This window comes from Perissodus microlepis, chromosome 16, assembly GCF_051167445.1.
Source record: "Perissodus microlepis isolate ML-2025 ecotype Zambia chromosome 16, ASM5116744v1, whole genome shotgun sequence".
In the NCBI taxonomy this organism is placed as follows: domain Eukaryota; kingdom Metazoa; phylum Chordata; class Actinopteri; order Cichliformes; family Cichlidae; genus Perissodus; species Perissodus microlepis.
Window position 1 is genome coordinate 3831605 of NC_140476.1, and position 22858 is coordinate 3854462.

Here is a 22858-nt window from a genome sequence, read left to right on the forward strand (position 1 = left end):
TCCCTTCTAACAGGAAATAATGTCAGAATTGGGTTCAATGCAGCCATCTGGCATGACTGGTTGAGGCAGATGACAAAATGCTTCATTTCCAGTATTTTCTTGCATGTGTGTCAGTAGGTGCTTTGTTTCTGTTTGTGGTAGAGCAAAGCACCAAAGCACTGCCTGTAAGTCAGAGTAAAACAAAAGAACTGTGCTAGAAGTTCAGTGAGGTTGAATTAAGGGAAATTGATGCTTTGAGATTAAATAACGTGACATGCATATTTCTGGCAGATGATGCCAGTTTACTAAGTTAGCGCTCACTTGCTAACCTAAGGAGTAGCTGATTCTGTTGTTGGAGGTCTATGCAAAGAAAGAACTATGATCCTATGCCCAAGACTTGCTTTTCCCAGGACACCAAAGTTTAGTCATTTTATAGTTTAACTGATACTGCAGGTATCAATAATGGATCAAATAAGGGTTGATGGATTTAGGCTTAAATGTCTGCGTTTAAAGTCGTGTAAATAATCAGGTTTTGGCTAGCTATTGAAAATGTCTACGGGTCCTTTTGAGTAACTTCATTTGACTCTGTCTTACATTTGCAGCAGCGGAGGCAGTGAATGGTATATGAGTCAATCTGTGAATCATTTGGATTCAATCGGCTCTAAAATAAAAACTCTCTGTGTAACCGGGTTTCATTTTTTCCACGTTCTGCATTTTTGTCTTTGTTGCATTGTGAAAGGGAACTAGCGAGAGATGACAAGTAGCAAAGGTCAGGAGCCGGAGTGGTGCGGTTAAATGGCATGTGAAGGCGGCCGCTGCAGTGACAGTGTTAGTCATATCCATCACATTTTGTTTTGGCCTTCATGCAATTATTTGTCTTTGTAACCATTTGCTGAATCTTGAGCTCTGTGATTACAGCAAATTAAAGCATTGAAGTCATACATACATGCATCAGTGGCAAAAACCTTTTTACTCCAAACTCTATCAACTTTTAGGGGGAAGTGATTCTTCAAGCTCCCTCTTCATTTACCCAGATACTCGCTCTTGGGCTAATTGATTCATTCAAAACAACCACTTGTTTGCGAGCTTCTATAATCTCGATTCTTATAGAAAAACATGCAGGGGTGCTCTGCAGTTACCTGTTGCCATTTTTATAATAGCTTCATTTCGGAATTTCAAATGAACAGAGCTCCCTGGCGCCACAGTGCAAACCTCCAATAACTGGGAAAAGGAGGCGATACTACAGCACACAGCTGTGCAGCATTTGGTATATACCTTTATTCTGTGCAGGAAGGCTCTCATAGAGCTAATGAAATCACTCTCCTACCTGATGATCCTGAAAGTGTTTGCTAGTTTGTTTTGCAGAATGAGGAGGCAGTTGCACAGGTTCTCCTCAGCAGGGTGAGTAAGCCTGGTGGGAGAATGGCACACTACATCCTGTCATGTTGGGGCTGTTGCTAATTGTTTCCCTGAGACCAGTGGCACGCCAGACAGTCAGACCTAATTAGGATTTTCAAAGACTCCAACCTGCCAGACAAAGTTGTACAAACCCTCGAGCAGGTACACAACACTCACAAGTTGAGTTTATACTTTTGTAGAGACATCACAGATTACTACATAGAGTCCTGGCTTGTGAGAAGACTTTGTATTTGCATACAAGTACAATATTACAGTAATTCCCTTTTTATTAAAAGTCCTGCTCTCATATTATGGCTGTGTCCCTGTCTGTTGACAGCAAATTCAGAAGAAAAGTCTAAATAAATCCAGACTGTGGTAACTCATGTTTCCCTTTTCACTTCTGAAAATTAAGTGTTATAATCAGCAGAGACTCTAAACTGGTTTTGGCACTCAGTAAACATTAGCGAGCAGTCTGTAAGCCTCAGAGAAACACCAAGCTGTATACCAGCTGCTGTGTGCATACTGCCGCATGTCCTTTGAAGTGCCAAAGCCAACCAGGCCTCACGATGAACGAGCCAAGATGGACTGAAGGTGCCAAACGGCAGACTACTGCCAGGTCATTGTCCCAACAATAAAGCGTAATTGAGCTCTGAAGCAGCAGCAGAGTTATGGGTAACGCTGTATTACACGCCTGACCAGAATTTTCCCCTCAAGGACTGAGAGGATTATTGGAGGGCACACATACATCTGGTGAGCTGTACACGGCCGGCATGTTCCGAGGAAATAACAGTAGGCACAGCAGTCTCTGCAGCACAACGGGAACCCTCTTTCCAATTTCCTGCACCAGTTTCCATTCCTGCTTTATTTCGTGCAGGGACCTGTAAAGAGGGATTCGCTAATACAGAATGTAGCATTTAGCCGATATGGCACCACAGAGCACAAAACAAGGAAATTGATTCTGTCAAAGGCAATATTTGTGATAATGATCTCAATAAAAACATAGGACGATTTCAAACAGGGTTAGCACAAGTCCCTATAGAGATTTCACACCTAGCGCAGCAGTTGTTTCTAACAGGCTTTAAAACAAGTGCCCGAGGTATAATCTAGTTCCCTCAACACAGTAAAGCTTGATATCAGAGCTGAGTTAAGACTTGTTGACATACATGCTTTTCCTCTGCTTGTTTTAGCAAAGACACAGTTGAAACAGTCGAGAGGCCCAGACCTTTTTTTAAAAATGTTGCATCTAAATGATCCATGCCGTCTATCAAATATGTAGACAAGCAAATTTTACAGTTGTTTGCATGTATGTCATCGTGCAAACAGATCTTTGCGTGCACTTGACACCAATTTTGTTCATTTGAGAACTTTAATAAAAATATTGATAGATCACAAAACATCATCTATCCCTTAAAGGCTACATTCAACATTTTTATCACGCAGAGAAAGAAATGGTCTAACAAAGACAATCTGACACCCATTTATCATTTAAATCAAATTTTAAAAGAATACACAGAAAATTCAGTTTTTTGGAAAATGGAGTGTTTATTGAACCTTCTTATGATGATTGTTCTTAAAGATACGATTACCAATTTCTTTTAATTGTATTCTAATTTGTACCAATTTCTTTTACATTGCAGAATTTGCTGCTAATTTCATCATGTCATTTACTCAGATTTTGCATAAAAACTCAAATCAAATATGATGCATTTGAGGTAACAGGGCTGAGGAAACCTACTCTGCTCATTTAAAACCCCTTATTTTTTTATTTTAACTGTTTTAGCATTTCTCCTTTTAAAGACACGTTCCCTTTAGGCCAGCCTTCTTCTTTTTTTCTACTAGTGCAGACAGAAGGTTCAAACAGCAGGTGGCACTGGCTCCTGTGGTGTGAAAACTGTATTAGGGATATCCCCTCTCAGTGACACCATAAAGCCCTGAGTAGAAAAAAACTGCCTGAGCTTTGGGATCCCAGATTTTACACTGGCTGACCTCAGTCTTTCAGACTTTGGTCATGTTTGCATGACCGTTTAGTTTGGTGGGTTTCTATACACACCTTTTTGTGCTCACTGCATAAAAACACACGGGGACAGAAAATGTGATAAAATGTTGAAAAGATTGTGTATCGCTGAAAGATGACAAGCTACAAAGTGCAACAAAAAGGAACTAAAGTCAGACCACCCTCACCACCAAGGTCTTATTTCCCAATTAGGCTCTCCGATGGAACACTACAACGTGATTCAATTCACGCTGCTTGTTTTTATGTGAAATCGTATTAATTAAGGAACCTTATTGAAAACATGCCTTTGTTTTGGTCTTGGTAAGGAATAACTTATATGTATTGTATATGAAGCATTTATTAGTCGATGAGACTAAACGAAGAAAGATTTGATTTGTCTTGAGCAACTCTTTCTTATTTTTATTTTTTCTACATTTTAATTGCAACTTAGTTGCAATTAAACCCCAACTTTACAGCTCGCAGAGGATCAGATTTGGGGAACCAAAGATAATAAATTATGTTTATGCATTCCTGTGTAGCACCAAAAGTTTGACAACAGGCCGGAGAACTGAGTGGAGCATTTAGCTTATGACTGCTGTTCGATCAGGAAATCGTGGAGAAGCAAAACAGACCTATTCAACTTCTGATAATTAATCTGATGTAAATGAACAATTATACTGCCATAAGCCTTGGCTACTGTGGAAAACCCTATGACGGGCTGAGCACTTCTTCTTCCTACTTCCTTCTTTCATTTTCTGTGCATTTACAGCATACTTCATGCAGCTATCTCAATCTGTGCCCTCTTCCTGTAATTTTCCATAGAAATCTTTGGCTCAGGAGCTGAAGAGAAGTCCTGATTTGAGATGATTGGCCACATCAACCTGCTCAGATCTTTTTTCTCCCTGTCTTCACACTCCTCTCACCCCACCAGTCACTGACCCTAATCCTGGATCTGTGGAAGCGCTATTTCCATTAAAAGGCTTTTCCTCCACGCTGTCACGTCACAGTCTTTCTCAAAGGGGCCTGCTTGCTTTCACTGTATATGATATTGTCAAGGATTCACCTCACTAAAGTTATTATTCCGTAAGTGAAGTGAAATGAAAGCTAGTGCTCTCTTCTTATTAAATCTTGTAATCTTTTTCATGTTTTAATGCACTTTGCTCTGTTCTTCTACCTGCCTACATGTAAAACACTTTGAATTGGCAGTGAGAATGAACTGAGCTATAAAAACAAACTGCACTTCCTTTATGTTCTCAAAGTGGCCTGAAAAATCTCTGCAAACACACAACAAGGTTGCTATTGTACATACAGGCAAATGACATAATTTAACATGAACGTTCAAGCTGTTTATCAGCTTAAATGTGTATGCATGTTGTGTAATTCATTGGATGCCGTGGTAACCTCAAAACAACCAACTAACTAAGACATAGCAATGGGAGTTTCATACTGGAATGTGTGTGTGTGAGGCAGAGAGTGAGCAAGTACATCACTAATTAGACTCATAAAAGTAACACACACAGACCTGGATTTCCAAATCTCAGGTTGCCACAGGAAACAGACAAAACAACTCCCAACAATTAGTGTTATTCTTTACAGATGTATGTTTGTATGAGTGTAAATATTTATGAGGCTTTTTTGCTATAACTCAAATTTTCCAAAACAGTGGAGTTATTGGAGAGACAAATTAGTAGAAATCTCTAATGGAGCATGTGTGTTAGGCACTCAATCTTTTTTAATTAAAGCCAAAATAAAATACAAAGCACCTTTGTTTGGATTCACGCAGCTGAAGGAAATCACTGGTAGGATTTTTGGGTGATGTTCAGTAGCTGCAAATTTCTCATCGAGGTGATTTTCGATATATTTTATTAATTGCAAAAGAAAGCTCAGTCTTGCAGGAGGTGCTGCTTCCAACAGCTCAGCTGGAAACATTCTTAAAGTATCACATTGCTATTACTGGAATGAAAATATTCCTCCTCCATTCCGGAGTCTCATCCCACACTGTTCTTCAACAGTAATGTTTTCCTCTCCTAGTGTTTCAAATGGGAAGATCTCAGCCTTTGTCCTGGAAAGAGAGACAGAGCTGAAGACTCCCACAGTTCTTTGCCTTTGTGGAGCATTATTTAATCACTTTTGTATGTCAGATTGGATTAGTACATGACACATAGCTAATATATATAGCAATAACAAATGGCACAGGAGGGTAAACTAACTTACAAAAAAAATCTGTAAAACTCTTAAAGAGATTAACTGTTGTCATGCGCTCGCACAGCTGAGGCTATAACAGGAAGCAAAGATGGCACACAGCAGTTTGCAATCACCATCACTCTCCCTTCATGACACAAAGGGGAGACTTTCACTCAGCAAGCATTTGATTAAAGCATCAGAAGAACATCAAGTTCCTTTTTTGTATTGCTGCAAAACACAGCATGCAGAGGTCGTACACAGCAGCAGATGGGTGTTGTATTCTAAAGCTATACCTGACTTTTATTGTGATGTTGGCCCGACTGTAAGTGTATTTTCTTGGAGCAACTGTAGCTGATGATATTCACTAAGAAGCAAAAAGATCTTGTTGTCAGATTTATTTGAATTGGGATGATATCAAAACCAAACCCTTGAACCTACAGTGAATACCAAATACTTTGTAATTATACAAATCAAGTGAAACCAAAGCTATGAATTTTGCAGAAAGAATATTGTTGATCCAGAGGGTTTCTTTTTGCCAGTTCTTTTCTTCTTCTGAGTGTGTTTAATAGAAATTGTGGTGAAAACGAGCATCTGCATTATTATTGCTATTAAAGGGAACCTTGGACGCTCATCTCGAGCTGCATATTTTTTTTTCTTTACAGCAGCTTTGCATGACTCGCAGTTCAAATTTACTGGACTACTATATACTGCTATGTACAATATAATATTTATTTTATGCTGGGGCTTGGCCCTCATTTGATCATGCTTGAGAAAAACTAGGAAAAGATGCTTGCAGTGTAATTATTTAGTATCTTAAATAAGTGTTTATGAAACAGAGATCAGCAGGTGCACATGTACATGTCATCAAACTTTTATGTATATTAATTACTTGACCTAAAGACATTTCATGAAACTATGAGCCAACATGGTTTCCTCAGTTTGACCCATACCCCATCAAGAGTGACTGAGGTTTCAGAGAGGAAACAGACTGCTTGTTAACCAGAGCTGCTGAAGAGCATGCAGAAGAGAGACACCTACTGTGTGTTAATGCCTACATCCTGTTGAGATGAGGTGGGTCACCCTGGAGACCAGATGTAGGTTTCTTCACTGGTGGGAGCAAAGAAACAGTGTATGTGCTCTGTTTGTTCCTGGATGTGTGGATTACTGAGTTGACAAACAGGCATTTCTCCACAATAGTTTTAGCCAGAGGTCACTGGCCAAAAAACCTTTAAAGTTGCTGGTTTGACCCAGTGACCTATCCTTGAAAATAGTGGAAGTAAAACGAAATGCAAAACTAACTCATGGAGCAGCTCAACAGTTTAAGACGATGATGCACACTCAGTAATGTGAATTAAGTGCTTCACTGATCCCTTCGGGAAAGTGAGTAAGCATTGCATCAGAACAAAGTAGGTCATTCACTCCACATTTCAAAAAATCAATTCAAACAAATTTACTCCTTACCAAAATTTCCCATCATGTTATTTCAGTAAAATGACAATAAAAGACCAGTGGAGGAATGAAATATACCACGTTGTGCAGCTCAGAACAAACAAATATGTTTTATTGCACAAGCACATAAATGCCTTTTAAAATGCCCTCATTAGCTTATCATCCTTTTACCTTCAACTCAGATTTTGGTGAAATATTATTATAAAATCGTGATATTGTAGTAAGAGGTAGAGAGTCACAGCAAAAGCCTCGTTAGAAAATAATTTACTGGCGCCATCCAGAGGTCAATCATTGACACTGGCATGTGAAAAGGTGAAGCTCTTCTGCCAGCTGGATAAATTCAGGGCACACGTAAGCAAACCTGTTTTACTGCTTTAACAAAGCTGCTGTCATAATAGGCAATTTATAAGTTGGTTAGAAATAAGAAGAAACTCAGAGAACAAACAAACAAAAAAACATTTCTTCTAGTCTGGACAAAGAAGAGGTGCCCTGAAACTTGGCTTATTATCAAGACTTTATTTTTCTTCATCCTAACAGATTTCATTTATTGCATTCAGGAGGTAACAACATTTTAAGATCATCCTTCTATTTATGCAGGAGCCACAAATACGAAGGAAGCCACAAGTTTTGTGAGAGGCAGTGTAGAGGTATTGTATATTTGCAGTTCTGTAATGTGATGACTTTGGGATTCTACTGTTACAGAAGGGAGCAAAAAAAATATCGACTTGTTTTTTCAGCTATATTTTTCTCTGTCTCTCTCCTCTGTTAGAGACGTGCATTTGTTCCACAAGCTTATATTAAACAGAAAATGCAGCAATTCTTTCATCCTACAGTGATTGGACTGGTTTAAACATTGATAATATGGCGTGAGATGTGAAGACACAATTTATAGATGTGAGGAATGGTGTAGGAGTTCACACACACACACACACACACACACACACACACACACACACACATAAGTCATAAACACACACAAGTTAATGATTTGTGTGTGTTTATGACTTTTTAAAGATAAAAACTTTGTTTATCTTTAAACTAAAACTATGCCACTATTAAATACTCTGAACATATACATAACATTTTAATGCCTCATTGATGTTACTGCTCATGTACTCCATTCTCCTGGAGTCATTCAGACTGCCCACCTGTAATCAGCTGGCCACTTAAAGAAGTTAAAATTTTAAATTCAAGTATTCTGAAGGAGTTCATAATATTTCCAAAACTCAAAGGTGTAGAACAGATGATTCCAGAAGACGTCCATGACCAGGAGGAGTAAAGTTTTGCTTGGAAATTAGTCAGACCCTCTGGGCCACGCGCTCATCAGTCGTAGCGGTTGGTGTTGGTGTGGCTGTTATACCAGGCTGTAATGCAGGCCAGGGCTTCCTCTACCCTTACCTGTATTTTTATTAGTTTGAGGGATTGCTATTTAAAAAGGTGCATAAAAAAAGAAACACATATTCATGGGTTGGTGATTCTTTATTAGGTTTATCATGTTTGACATTTGGGTTACTATTTAAGTGACTGTTTGGGGAAGGCGAAGACTGATTCAAGCGTGTGTGTTAATAAATTATTTATAGGACTTTTTATGAATATATATATTTTTTCCATGTGTTGTATTGCGGTTTGATGTTTGCTTATAACTTGGGTTATTCCAGATGCTTACATGAATCAGGTAGAGTATAAAAGGAAGCCAGCTGAAAATAAAATTAAAATGAATTGATTTTAAAATCACATTACAGTTTGCAAAAAATGTCATGTTTGACCTCTGACCTCACTTTTACAATCCTGCCTTTCCTTCAAGCTGACCCCACTCAAGAGACAGAGAATGAGCTGCACTGTAGTATAATATCATAGCTAATAAGCTAATACGCTCAAGCTATTCATGACCAGTTATTTACAAATCAATATCTATTATCCATGAGTTACTCCTACATGTTTGTGTAATCAAAATAAACATGTGTCCTGCTCAAGTTTTCAGGCAGTAGGCTAAACAAAGAAGTTTGTTAAAAAAATAACAAAACAGAATGAATATATAGAAAATTTTATACTATTTCTTTAAAAGTTAATATTGTCCAGAGCAGGGGTCAGCAACCCAGGGCACATGTGCCAAGGATTAACTGATGCACGACCATAGCGGGACTGGCCATCGGGCATATTGGGCATTACATATCTTTCAATGTGTGAAAGATATGTAATGATTTCTAAGATTCTAAGTTTTGGCTCAAACAAAGACAGTTTCATACTAAGTTATTCTAAACTTTAGGACATTAAAATTAAAAAAGTGAAACACAAAGAATAATTAAGACATGTTGTTTTGCTTTATTGGTTTTCAAGCTGGTAATCTCAAGGTTGTTTTGAACCTCTCAGTCATTCTTTTGTCAGAATTTTATTGATTAGGGTGAGGGTGTCACCTTCTGATTTGAGCCGTACAGATTAAACATTTATGATGATTATTTTTTTTATATAACAAAAAGTGATATGTAGATCAAAGTTCAAGTGGTCTGGGACACATCATGGCAAGATAACGTTAGTTACATCATGTTGTAACTAACAGTTACCGTTGGCCTCTCAAAATCAGCAGGTTCCTCTGAATGTCACGGGTTGCCGGGGCAAGCCATGTGAATTAGTTAGGACCCAGGAAGCGGCGGAAACATAAACAGAACACACTGACATCAGACAGAGACCTTCAAAGTAAAACAGGAAACACACCGACTAAACACAGACTGGAGGACACCGACATCGGCACATGAAACGTGAAACAGAAGAGTACAAAAACCCAAGATAACCAAAACCACAGAATAATAATAAACTTAACATAAACACGGAGTCACAGACTCCGGACCATGACACTGAAGTGATAATAAGTCTAAATAGATCACTTCTTTAATCTCATATAAGGTCAAACTTTCACAAAATGTATTTTATCTTTAAACTCTGCTTAAAATTCAACTGTCTTTGTTTGTATTTGCAACATTTTTGCTCCTTTCTGATTTCCTAATTTTTGTATGTTTGTCACATTTAAATGTTTCAGATCATCAAACGAATTTAAATATCAGACAAAGAAAACACAAGGAATCACAAAATGCTGTTTTTAAATAAACTGGTTGGGCCACCTTTGGTAGCAACAACTGCACAGAAGTGTTTGCAATACCTGGCAATGAGTCTTTTACAGCACTGTGGAGGAATTTTGGCCCACTTATCTTTGCAGAATTGTTGTAATTGGGTTTTAGAGCATCAAACAACCTTTTTAAAGTCGTGCCACAGCATCTCAATTGGATTCAGGTCAGGACTTCAGGTCATAGGTGGACTTGCTGGTGTTTTTTGGATCATTTTTGCTGCTGTAAAACTGAAGTGCACTTCAGTTTGAGGTTGCAAACATCTGGTCGGACATTCTCCTTCAGGATTTTTTTTTTAGACAGCAGAATTCATGGTTTCATTTACCACAGCAAGTCCTACAGGTCCTGAGGCAGGAAGACAGACCCAGACCATCACACTACCACCACCATATTTTACTATTGGTATGATGTTCATTTTCAGAAATGCTGTGTTACATTGATGCCAGATGTGACGGGACACACACTTTCCAAAAAGTTAAACTTTTGTCTCACCAGTTCACAGAGTAGCTTTGATCACGGTAGGAAGGAAAAACGTCCTTCCAGCACAAAGTAACCTGCAGCACAACCAGGCTCATCTGCTGTGAGTGGTTGGGGGTGACAGGACAAAGACACACTGTGGAAGAGAGCCAGAGATTAATAATGACTAATGATTAAATGCAGAGTGTTGTATAAACACATAGTGAGTGAAAAATGGTGAGTGAAGAAGAAACAGTCAGACCCCAGCAGCCTCGACCTGTTGCAGCATGACAAAGAGAGAATTCAGTGTCAAATATCTAAATCTCACAGTATAGCTTGCACAAAAATATTATGTCACATTTGACCCCTGATCTCACTTTTACATTTCACATCTGCCTTACTGTCAAGTGAACCTCAAAATGCGTCATATATAAAAAGCAAAATGTATTCATGGTAAGTTATTTACAAATAATGCCTATGACCCATTACCCTCTCCTACATTAAATATATATATATATATGTAGGAAAAATTTAATATTGATAATGATATTGTGATAACATCATTTTCATTGTAGTTTAGAAGTAATATTACATGCACTTTGCTTACAGACAAAACTCTTAACAGAATTATATTCTTGAAATAACAGTTTTGTCTGTAAGAAATATATAAAATTCCCGCTCTCACCCTGCAGGCATTCTTTGTCCTTCAAGCTCGGGCCTTTACCAGAGGCCTGGGAGTTTGAGGGTCCTGCACAGTATCTTTGCTGTTCCTAGGACTTCGCTCTTCAGGACAGAGATCTTGGATGTTGTTCCTGGGATGTGTTGGAGCTACTCGCCCAGCTTGGGGGTCACTGCACTGAGTGCTGTTATTAATGGGACCACTGTTACCTTCACCCTTGACATCTTGTCTTAGCTCTTGGTACTTATTAAGCTTCACGTATTCCTTTTTCCTGATGTTGCTATCGCTCAGTATAGCTCCAGCTACTAGTTACTACTATGTTGAGTTGGTTAGGCATCACCTTCCCTTGGCCTGGAAGATATCCGGACTTCTAGGCAATACTTGGTATAGATGTTGCTTTTTACTATGCCGGCCACTTGGTTATGGCGTTCCATATATACCCGGACTCTTGCACCCTGCTGTTATGTGCTGGATCATCTCAGGCTCATCTTTACACAGCCTGCACTTGGGGTCTTGCCTGGTGTGGTAGGCCCCAGCCTCTATGGATCTTGTGCTTAGGTCTTTGTTTCTGTGCTGCCATCATTAGTGCCTCTGTGCTGTCGTTCAGTCCAGAGGACTGTCCTTCCATGATAGTTCCTCTTCTTGCTCCTCATCCATCTTAGTTTTCTGCTGACTGAGGTATTCACTAAGTGGGGAATTTATATATGAATTCTACATGATTACTATTAATAAAAAGTAAATAAATACATGTTAAAACTAAACTTGTATCAAATAAATCTTTTTGATACCTTGTTGCACATAAAAAGGCTTCACAGATAATAGCAATAATAAGAGTGGTAATAATTATAACAACACAAACCTTTCAACATCTCTGCAACACTTAGACAGTAAGATGTTAACTATGTTAAACATAAAAACAAACCAACAGAAGTCAAAAGTAAATAAAAGAGTTAAAAGACTAAAATTAAGCACCTAGGATAGCAGTAGTAAAATTAATGACTAAGATATGATTCTATAGCAATAAAAAGTATATCAGAGCTCAAGAACAGAAGATGGGGAAGTTGTTATCTCTACAGTCCAGAGTCTATCTGGCTATATCTCAAAGCTACAATAAAACACTTGTGATAACTAGATGAGGTGCCAATAATAATAATTGTGTAACAATGTAAAAAAAAAAAGGAAAGATATTGCTGTTAAATAGCTCGGCTACACTCGAAAAATATCAGTTGTTCTGTTTTTGAGCCACAATGAAGAAGTTGTTGTGGGTCTTTTGTCTGTACGTTTTTTGTCTCCGTGGTTGTCAGAGCAGTGAGGTGAATGGAAGAGAGGACTTCATGCTTCTTGCAGGGCCTCTGACAAAGCAGGTGGTCAGAAGTTCGGACAGAAGCGTAAATGATGCCTTTGACTGCAGTCATCCCGTTCCTCCTGGCTCCAAGCAGTACTTTGAGTACCTGCAGAGCAGAGGGGTGACCCACTTCAAAGTACCGCTGTCATGGGCTCAACTTCTTCCTACAGGCAACCCCAGCCAGCCCCAGCAGGCTGTGGTTAGATGTTACCAGACCCTGCTGAAACAGCTGCTGGAAGCAGGTCTTCAGCCTCTGGTCATCCTTCATGGATGGACAGTTCCAGAGTCTCTGCAATCAAGGTATGGAGGCTGGGAGAGCCAGGAGCTGGCACAGATGTTTCAGCAGTATGCAGAGTTTGCCTTCCAAGAGTTTGCACCACTTGCACACTCATGGGTGACACTGGATGGTGTTTGGCATGACGGGCAGCCTGCACATGCTCCCAGTTTTCTGCAGAACATCCTTCAACTCAACAAGAACATTTACCAGATGTACCATCAGCGCTTTCCTGACAAAGGTGAATCAAATTAACAGAAAAAATGAAGATTAATGACAAAAGTGTCGTGACTAAATTTATGCTTTCAGAATTCTTCTCTAGTAAATACTTTTTTTTTATTTCTCTGAGGCTTGAGTTCACTTAAGGTTTTGTTTATAGACAAGTGTCTTGAGAAATCACTTGTAAAAATAAATCAAATTTTATAACCAACTAAGTTAATAAAATCCTTCAGCACATGTTCAGCTGTTCCCAATAGTAAAAGTGCCTTTCATGCTTGCATATTTACAGGCAGACGTCTGTCACTTGGACTGAAAACTAAAGATGTGGCTTCTCTCTCCCACATTAAAGCTTCAACAAGTGTAAGTTTTTTCTTTTTTTTTATAGATACATCATCTATACAATAATATATGTATAGTCAGAATTTCACCTCCTTGCATGATTTTTATTTAGGATCCTAATAATATTTTCGGTTGTTGATATTATTTTGATAATCGGCAATGAAATATTTTATATTTACAATAAGCTCCAGTTATTTACTCACCAAATATATGAGAAACAAAATTCTTCCACGGCCTCAGAATTGACAAATATCCCCTTTAATGATTTTCTTGCATTTAAAGCTTGTTTTTAAATCTCTCCAAAATATTACAAACCTCAAATTCAGCTTTTTAAGGAATTTGCTTATCTGCTTAGGATGAATATTCCAGTGAACGCCCCCACAGATGTTCGCTTACACGATGTTTACCACTCATTGATAACATAAAGTCTGTAAATGAATCAGTCCACATTAAAAGGCTTGCATGTATCACACAGGCGATTTTTACTGTGGCCAAACAATGAAATCTTACATTTGTCTCATGACAAAACTTTATTTCCATTCCAGTTAACGTGCATAAATTGCATGTTAACTGGCTGTTTTTGCGGGGGTTGCGTCTTGTAGAGGATTGTTCCCTTGTTATAAAATTATTTCAAGCCATTTAAATAATTATTTGATCCAATTTTTTAATATTTTATTCTTTTTATTTTGGTTTTGTTGAAGGCATTCAACAACTCTTTACTCCACACACTCTAGTGACAAGAACAGCAGCACTAACGTACCTGAGGTTAATTCCCAAAGGAAATTTTAATCATTTTCTCATAATCTGGAACTACTGACTGTTGTTATATGGATTTTATATGGATTGGTCATATAATTATATACTTTTTGTTTGTTTGTTTTTTGGTTTGTTTAGAATATGACTGATTTGGTTTTTTATGTCATGTTGAGTGCTGTGTGGTAGGCAGGATGTAGGACCCAATTTCAGGACTCATAAGACAGATTGAACTTAAAGCGGCAGCGTTTATATCTGGGAGACCTTCCATAAAAAGTAAACATCACAAAAAACAAACCAAAACCTCAAACTAGAAAACTAGAAATAAACTGGACACACTTGAATCTAAAAACTAAGAAACCAAGAAAACCACACAGCACGGTGATGGTACAACGCAACACTGATAGAGAGAAACACAGGGCTTAAATACACTGAAGGATAACAAAGGAATGAGACACAGGAGGAGAGCACAGCTGTGTCTTGTCAGCAAACATGGCGCGACCAAGGGGAAGCAAAAGTAGAAACACTGACAAGAGACAAGGGACTGTCAAAGCAAAACAGGAAACATGAGACAGTTCACAAAGACGCAGACTAGACACTATGACGTGGAAACACAACAGACCTAACAGAGGCAAGACCAAGACTACAAATACAGAATAAGTCAAGAGTATAATAATACTGGGCTAGGAAATATAAAATACACAGAGAACCTAACAAATAAACAAGACTCAAGAGAGAATCCAAACAAGGAGTTAAACAGGGAATAAAGGACACTCAAAACAGCATAACTAAGACTACCAGTGAATCAGAACATAAACCATACTACAAAATATTACCAAAACAAGAGAAACTCAAAATGCTGGGTCATACTGACCCTGAACCGTGACATTCAATTTATTTAAATGATGCCAATGAAAACAAAGAATAAGTCACTTTAATCACCTTAAAATTTCTAAAAAATGATGAAGTAATGGTTCAAAAAAGTCCCATCTCAGAATGATGTGACAACCTGATGTTGTGTATCTCCTGTTTTGAACAGATGGACTTCTTGTCAGTACACATTGACTACAACTGTGCCATCTCTTCAGAGTTTGAAAATGAACTGAGGAACTTACAGGTACAATAAGCATTATAAGATGTTTTTTTATACGTTGCATTTAACATTTTGCTGATACAGCAAAGCTACATATGTTTCATTTTATGTTGTAGATTTTGAGCGGGAACTTGCCTATCCTGATTTACAAGATGAGCGCTCATGATTGTTCTCCCAATGATTACCAGCTTCTTGGAGATTTCCTAAATGGTAAATGTCATGACAGCTTTTTGACTTTCCAAAATTAAGATATTAATAATCATTTCTCATAACAGAAACAAGAACAATACCTAATTTTATGAATGTGCAGCTGTATATGTAATACTACTTTCTGGTAGCTGTTGTAGTAGAGATTCGTGTTGTGAAATACGTACTCATGGTGCCTAATACACCAGTTAAACATTTCTGTGACTATAATACCACTTATTATTGTGTACAGTGTACATCCTTTCAAAAAACAGCTATCTGAAGATATTACGGGATGGCAGAATAAAGAAAAACCAAAGGCCACAACATCTGGGCAAATCCTCTGGTGTTGTTAACCAAACAGAATACATTGTTATGGGCCAGTGATGTTATATAAGGCACCCATAGACTTAGCACACACTTACGATGTTTTTCAGTAATAGTGAATACATATTGTTACAATAACATATATCAGAACTATATCAGAACTGAACTTAAAACAATTCATATTTCTTGAACACAACACAGTCTTGATGGACAATGGCCTGAATATTGTGGGATGTGACATGAAGGACATGTTAGGCAAGCTGGACATGGAAGATGCTCTTGTCAAGTAAGAGTTCATTTTCTGATTTATATGTACTGGACTTCTGTTATTTTTATTTTTTTTTCTTATTTGCTTAAAGATTTGCTTATATTTTTCATGTTTCTCTCTCTTTCCAAAAGTCATGGCATTTCACACCACACCAGGGTGACAGGGTTAAGAAACAGTTATCAGACTGTATGGGATAAATTTAAGTCCCAGACCACAGCAGAACAAGATCTTTTCCTTCAGGAATCATTCCCCTCTGGCTTCCAGTGGGCCACCTCCAGTGTATCTTTTAAGACTGAAGGTGGCTGGTCAGAAGGTGGGAAAGGAGAGACTATTTGGGACCGGTTTGGTCACGAGGGCTTGGCCTTTGCAAATCAGACAGCTGACCTAGCTTGCGACAGTTACCGTAAGGTAGATTATGATGTCTACCTTCTGCGAGGTCTTCAGGTCGACACCTACCAGTTTTCCATCTCTTGGGCCCGTATTTTCCCCACAGGGTACCGACAGAGCCAATCAGAAAAAGGAGCTCAATACTATGACCAGCTGATAAATGCTCTCATTGCATCTGGCATACAACCCATTGTCACTCTCTACCACTGGGATCTGCCTCAAGCACTCCAGAATTATGGTGGATGGACCAATACCTCCATTGTAGAGGCCTTCAAAGACTATGCAGACTTCTGCTTCTCCAGGTTTGGAGACAGAGTCAAGATCTGGAACACATTCAATAGTCCCTGGGTAGTGAGCCATGCCGGGTATGGTACTGGTGTGCATGCCCCAGGAGTAAAGGACTATGTGGAATCTTCCTATCAGGTGAGAGTGATGTTATCAGAATACTACAATTAATCACTTTATTACAAGTGTAATTATTGCACTGATGTATTTAACATTTGATTTTGCATTATCAGGTCACTCACAATATTCTCAAGTCCCATGCCGAGGCCTGGCATGTCTATAATGACAATTACAGGAAAACACAAGGAGGAAAAGTGGGCATTGCCTTGAACTCTGACTGGGCTGAGCCCAGTGACCCTGCCAAACCTGAAGACGTAGCAGCTGCAGACCGTTACCTGCAGTTTATGCTGGGCTGGTTTGCACATCCCATATTTGTAGACGGAGATTATCCTGCAATACTCAAAGACCAGGTAGAACAGAAGAAAACCGCATGCCCTGACTCTGTGCCAGCAAAGCTCCCAGTTTTCACTCCCACAGAGAGCAAGAGGATACTTGGTACTGCTGACTTTTTTGGTTTAAATCACTATACTTCTCGGCTGGTCAGCAACAGTAATGGTGGGTGCACCCCTGGTCCTGACGGTGTGGGTGACTTCCATGCAACTGTGGACCCCACATGGAGTTCCACAGCTTCTGACTGGATCTATCCTGTTCCTTGGGGACTTAGAAGGCTCCTGAACTACATTTCAACAGAATACCTGAATGTTAACAAATTGCCTATATACATAACAGGAAATGGGATGCCAACAAATTACAGTGTTGACAGTCTCACTGACACCAGCAGAATGGACTATATGAGAAGTTACATCAATGAGGCCCTGAAAGGTTAGTGTTGGGGATTTTCCTGATCTGAAGTCACTTTTTAGAGAGAGAGTTAAAATAATTCAAATATTAATTTTGTTTTTGTTTGTTCATTTTGTAGCAACACTCACAGATGGAGTGGATGTGCAGCGATTCACAGTGCAGTCACTCATGGATGGATTTGAGGCAAACCAAGGCTACAGCCAAAGATTTGGTCTTCACTATGTCAACTTTGAAGTGGGATCCAGACCAAGGACCCCAAAGCAATCTGCATATTTGTACGCTGAGATTATCGAGCAAAACGGTTTCAGTTCACAAAAAAGTAAGAAGTTTAAAGCTGCAGAAAGGCCATTAACTCGACGTTTAGCTGCTTTACCACCCTCAGAAGTTCCATCTCAGGCAAAGGTAGTTTGGGAGAAATTCTCTTCACAGTCAAATTTTCATAGAAAAATGTACCATTATGGCACTTTTCCTGAGGGCTTCAGTTGGGGAATTTCTTCTTCGGCCTACCAAATTGAAGGTGGCTGGAATGCTGATGGCAAAGGTCCTAGTATATGGGATAGATTCACGCAGACAACTAACACTATTCCTGATAAAGCAAACGGCAATGTAGCCTGTGACAGTTACAACAGACTTAATGAAGATCTCTACATGCTGCGGGCTCTGAGGGTGAAGTCATACAGACTCTCTTTGTCCTGGTCCAGGATCTTTCCTGATGGCACACGTAAGTCCCTCAACCAGAAAGGTGTTGACTACTACAACAGACTCATTGATGGTCTTATAGCGTACAATATCGAACCCATGGTAACACTGTACCACTGGGACCTTCCTGAAGCTTTGCAAAAGGTCAATGGCTGGGAAAGTGCAGAGATGATAGACATTTTTAATGACTATTGTGACTTCTGCTTTGCTACTTTTGGTGACAGAGTGAAATTCTGGATAACCATTAACCAGCCTCAGACAATTGCATGGTCTGGATATGGACTTGGAAATATGCCACCAAATGTTGTGGACCCAGGATATAGACCATACATAGTTGCACACAACCTCATTAAAGCCCATGCCAAGGCCTACCATACATATGATGACAAATATCGTCAGTTGCAGGGTGGTCTAATCTCCATAGCCCTCAACGCTGATTGGTTTGAACCTGCTGATGTCAACGTAGTCCGTGAAGTGGTGACTGCTGACCGGGCGATGCAGTTCCAACTGGGATGGTTTGCACATCCTATTTTTAAGAATGGTGACTATCCTGATGCACTGAAGTGGCAAGTTGGGAACAAAAGTGAAATCCAAGGTCTTCCACAGTCAAGACTTCCTTCCTTTACTGAAGAAGAAAAGAACTTCATCAAGGGAACTGCTGACGTATTCTGTGTAAATCATTACACTACAAGGGCAGTGAGCTATTTTACAGCTGCACTTCAGCCTCACTCCTATGAATGGGACCGGGACATGAGAGAAGCAGAGGAACCTGATTCACCAACTACAGCCATTCCTAACCAAAAAGCTGTAGCCTGGGGCTTGAGGAGACTCCTCAACTGGATCAAGGAGGAGTATGGTGATCCAGAGATTTATATTACTGAGAATGGAGCAGCAGTAGAATGGGATGACTTTGAAAGAGTAATGTTCTACAAGACCTATATCGATGAGGCTCTCAAAGGTGCAGTGATATAAAAATATTTCAGAAGATATTTAACATTTTCCACCACTGCCATGACTGGTTGTTCATTTATTTTGTATGTATGTGTTTGCATTTGTGGTTACATTACAGCCAATAACCTTGATGGTGTGCGGTTGCGAGGATACACAGCAACAGCTTTTATGGATTCTTTTGAGTGGCTGCACGGGTACAAATTTCTATTTGGGCTGCACCACGTGGACTTCACAAACCCAGATCGTCCAAGAACACCAAAGTACTCAGCTCATTACTATTACAACATCATAAAGGATAATGGTTTCCCCTTGCCAGATGATGAGAAGATGCTTCATGGCCACTTCCGTGAGGATTTCATGTGGAGCACTGCTTCATCGGCCTACCAAGTAACTTATACTTTTACTGCAATTTTACTTTTACTCAGTTAAGCAGTAGTTGGGGAATGATTTGAATACTGTCTTGCTTCCCTTGTTTTCATCTCTTTAAATTTTTGTTTTGCATTTACTGTGTCCAGATTGAAGGAGGATGGAGGGCAGATGGAAAAGGTCTAAGCATCTGGGACAAGTTCACTCACAGTCCTTCCAAAATATTAAATGATGACAATGGGGACATAGCCTGTGACAGTTACAATAAAATAGAAGAGGATGTTGCGATATTAAAGCAGCTGAAAGTAAGCCATTATCGTTTCTCCTTATCCTGGCCGAGAGTCCTTCCTGATGGCACCATTAATAACATTAACGAGGCTGGAATCAACTACTACCAAAGACTTTTGGACGCACTGCATGCTGCAAATATCCAGCCACAGGTATGAATAATTCTTTGCATTTCAAAAAGATACATTGGAAGTCAGTGAATTCAGTAAGAGTCATTTTTCCTTTCCTTTCCTTTCCTTTCCTTTCCTCTTCAGGTTACTCTGTACCACTGGGACCTGCCGCAAGCTATAGAGGATTATGGAGGCTTTTTGAATGACAGCTTTGTTAAGCTTTTCAGGGACTATGCTGACCTCATGTTTGACCGTCTTGGTGACAAAGTGAAAATTTGGATCACCTTTAATGAACCAATCATTATAACCAACCATGGATATGGCTTTGGAAGCTTTGCTCCAGGTACGGTTTAAGTAATTTTAAGTATTGCTTTAGTGCTGCATGCTCTCTCTTTCTCTGTGTCAAATGTGTCCATGTTTGTCTCCAGGAATCAGTTCAGGTCCAGACACTTTGCCCTACATTTCTGGTCACAACCTGCTTAAAGCTCATGCCGAGGCCTGGCATCTCTACAATGACAAGTACAGGGCCAAACAGAACGGCATAATCTCCATCACTGTCAACTCTGACTGGTCCGAACCCAGGAATCCTTATAGGCAGGAGGACTATGATGCTGCAAGATGTGTGATGGAGGTATGCCATTTCTTCTCAAATCTGACAAAAGGAAATTGACGGCAGTTAGTTTCAAATTACTATTATGTTTTGTCTTTGTGCAGTTCTACCTTGGCTGGTTTTCCCATCCCATATTTAATGGTGACTACAGTGAAATTGTGAAGACAAGAATACGAGAACGAAGTCTAGCTGCTGGTCTACCACAGTCTCGGTATTAGGAAGGCTATTATTAAATGCGTAAAAGTTTCTTTGTTATCCTTTAAGTAGCTCTATAGTAAAATACTTTAACTCACATACAAGTCCACTAAAATCAATAAGGTAAGTTTGGTGTCACTTCAATTTCTCCAGGTTGCCTGAGTTCACTGCAGAGGAGATTAAGAGAATCAAGGGCACTCATGACTTCTTCGGATTGAACCATTACACATCTGTCCTGGCATTCCCTGTGGACCATGGAGATGCTGCAGGCTTTGATGCAGACAGGTAAGAAGTTAACATTTGCAAAACAAATGCCGTCTTGACCTTCTTCTTCTGGGCCTTTTTTTTTTATTAAGTACTTTATGGAATTCTATCCTTTGTAGGGGTGTAGTTGTAGTTTCTGATCGTACCTGGCTGGATGCAGGCTCCGTCTGGCTTAAGGTTGCACCATTTGGCATCCGGAGATTGCTGAACTTCATTAAGAATGAATATGGAAATCCACCAATTATCGTCACTGAGAATGGAGTCTCAGAGCGGGGCCCTGTTGATCTAAATGATGTTCACAGGACCTACTTCTATGAAAAATACATCAATGAGGTGTTGAAAGGTATCAAAGCTTCTCATTCTAAGAAATCTAAATCCAGGAATGTCCTGGAGAGGAAACAAAAATACAGATGTTTTGTGTGTAATATGGATGCTTTCAAATTATTCTGCTCTTTCTTTTAAAGTAAGAAAAATAATTTGTCCTTCTCTTCACAGCTTACTTGCTTGATGGTGTGGATGTGCGTGGTTACACAGCGTGGTCACTATTGGACAACCTAGAGTGGGCTGCTGGCTATATAGAGAGATTTGGCCTGTTCTACGTTAATCGCTCAGACCCTAATCTTCCTCGAGTGCCCAAGAACTCTGTTAACTTCTACACCAAAGTCATAAAGTGCAACGGATTCCCTGACCCCGAATCAGGACATGAGTGCCTGAACACAGAGTCTGGTGGTAAAGGTATAAAAGATTTGCTCACATACCTGTTTTACAGAACCCAGTTAAACATCTTATCTAATGACAAAATGTGTCATGACAATGTAACAACATTTTATTTAGCATAAAATCCGGTTGCCTCTTAAACCTTTGCAACTTTTTACTTCAATACATTTGACTTCAGTGGTCTTCAACGTAGAGCAGTGTTTCACAAACAAAGAGCAGAGTAAAGCACTTAAAATCATTTTTTGTTAATGAGACCTGATGAAAATAAGTGTCAGGGTACTGTATCCGCTAAGGTTTGGACTTGTACTTGTTTTCCAGCTTCAGTCAGAACGCTGTTGTTATAAACTGATAAGATTTGCTCAGAAACCTGTTTTGAATGATAGACACTTAAATTAAATGTTCAAATAAATAACTTTTCAGCGGGTTAGTTAGTACCCCTTTGCCAAGCCTCTATGATCTCTACTACTGTGCAATAATTAAAATGAAGTTTTGATTTACAGTACTATACTTCGAATGTTCACAAATAATATGACAGTATTGTTTTCATTGTGTCTCTTCTGCAGCAACAACTGCGCCAACAGCTGCGCCAACAGCTGCGCCAACAGCTGCGCCACCAGTCAACATTAACAGCGTGAAATTCCTTGGTCTGGATCTCTCCGCCGATGATGCTGAGACTGGACTTTACACCACATTTGCTCTACTGATTGTTGCAGTAGTAGGAGTCATTTGTGTTTCTGTTTTCCTCTTTAAGATAAAAAAAAAAGCCATGTAAAGTGAACATGTGGACAGTATCAAAATGGAGTGAAAATTGTAACTGTAAATAAGCTTATGTGCAGTGTAGGCCCCCATAAACAGCATTTGATTGCAGCCCCTTAAATACTGAACAATACTTGAACTACTTACCTCATCAGACATAGTGTGTATAAGAGTTCCCATAACTAATATTGTAAGTTTATCATTGCGTATTCAGTTATTAAATCCTTGTACATTATAATTTGCTTGAGAACTGATCAAGATCATTAAAAGGGTCATTTCATCCTGTAATCAAAATAAAAATGTAATTT

The 22858-nt window shown here is 39.2% G+C and overlaps 1 pseudogene; it reads left to right on the forward strand.

Moving 5' to 3' along the window:
- The first annotated feature begins 12504 nt into the window (after positions 1–12504).
- On the forward strand, positions 12505–22608 carry LOC146370225 (lactase/phlorizin hydrolase-like; annotated as a pseudogene).
- The last annotated feature ends 250 nt before the right edge of the window (positions 22609–22858 follow it).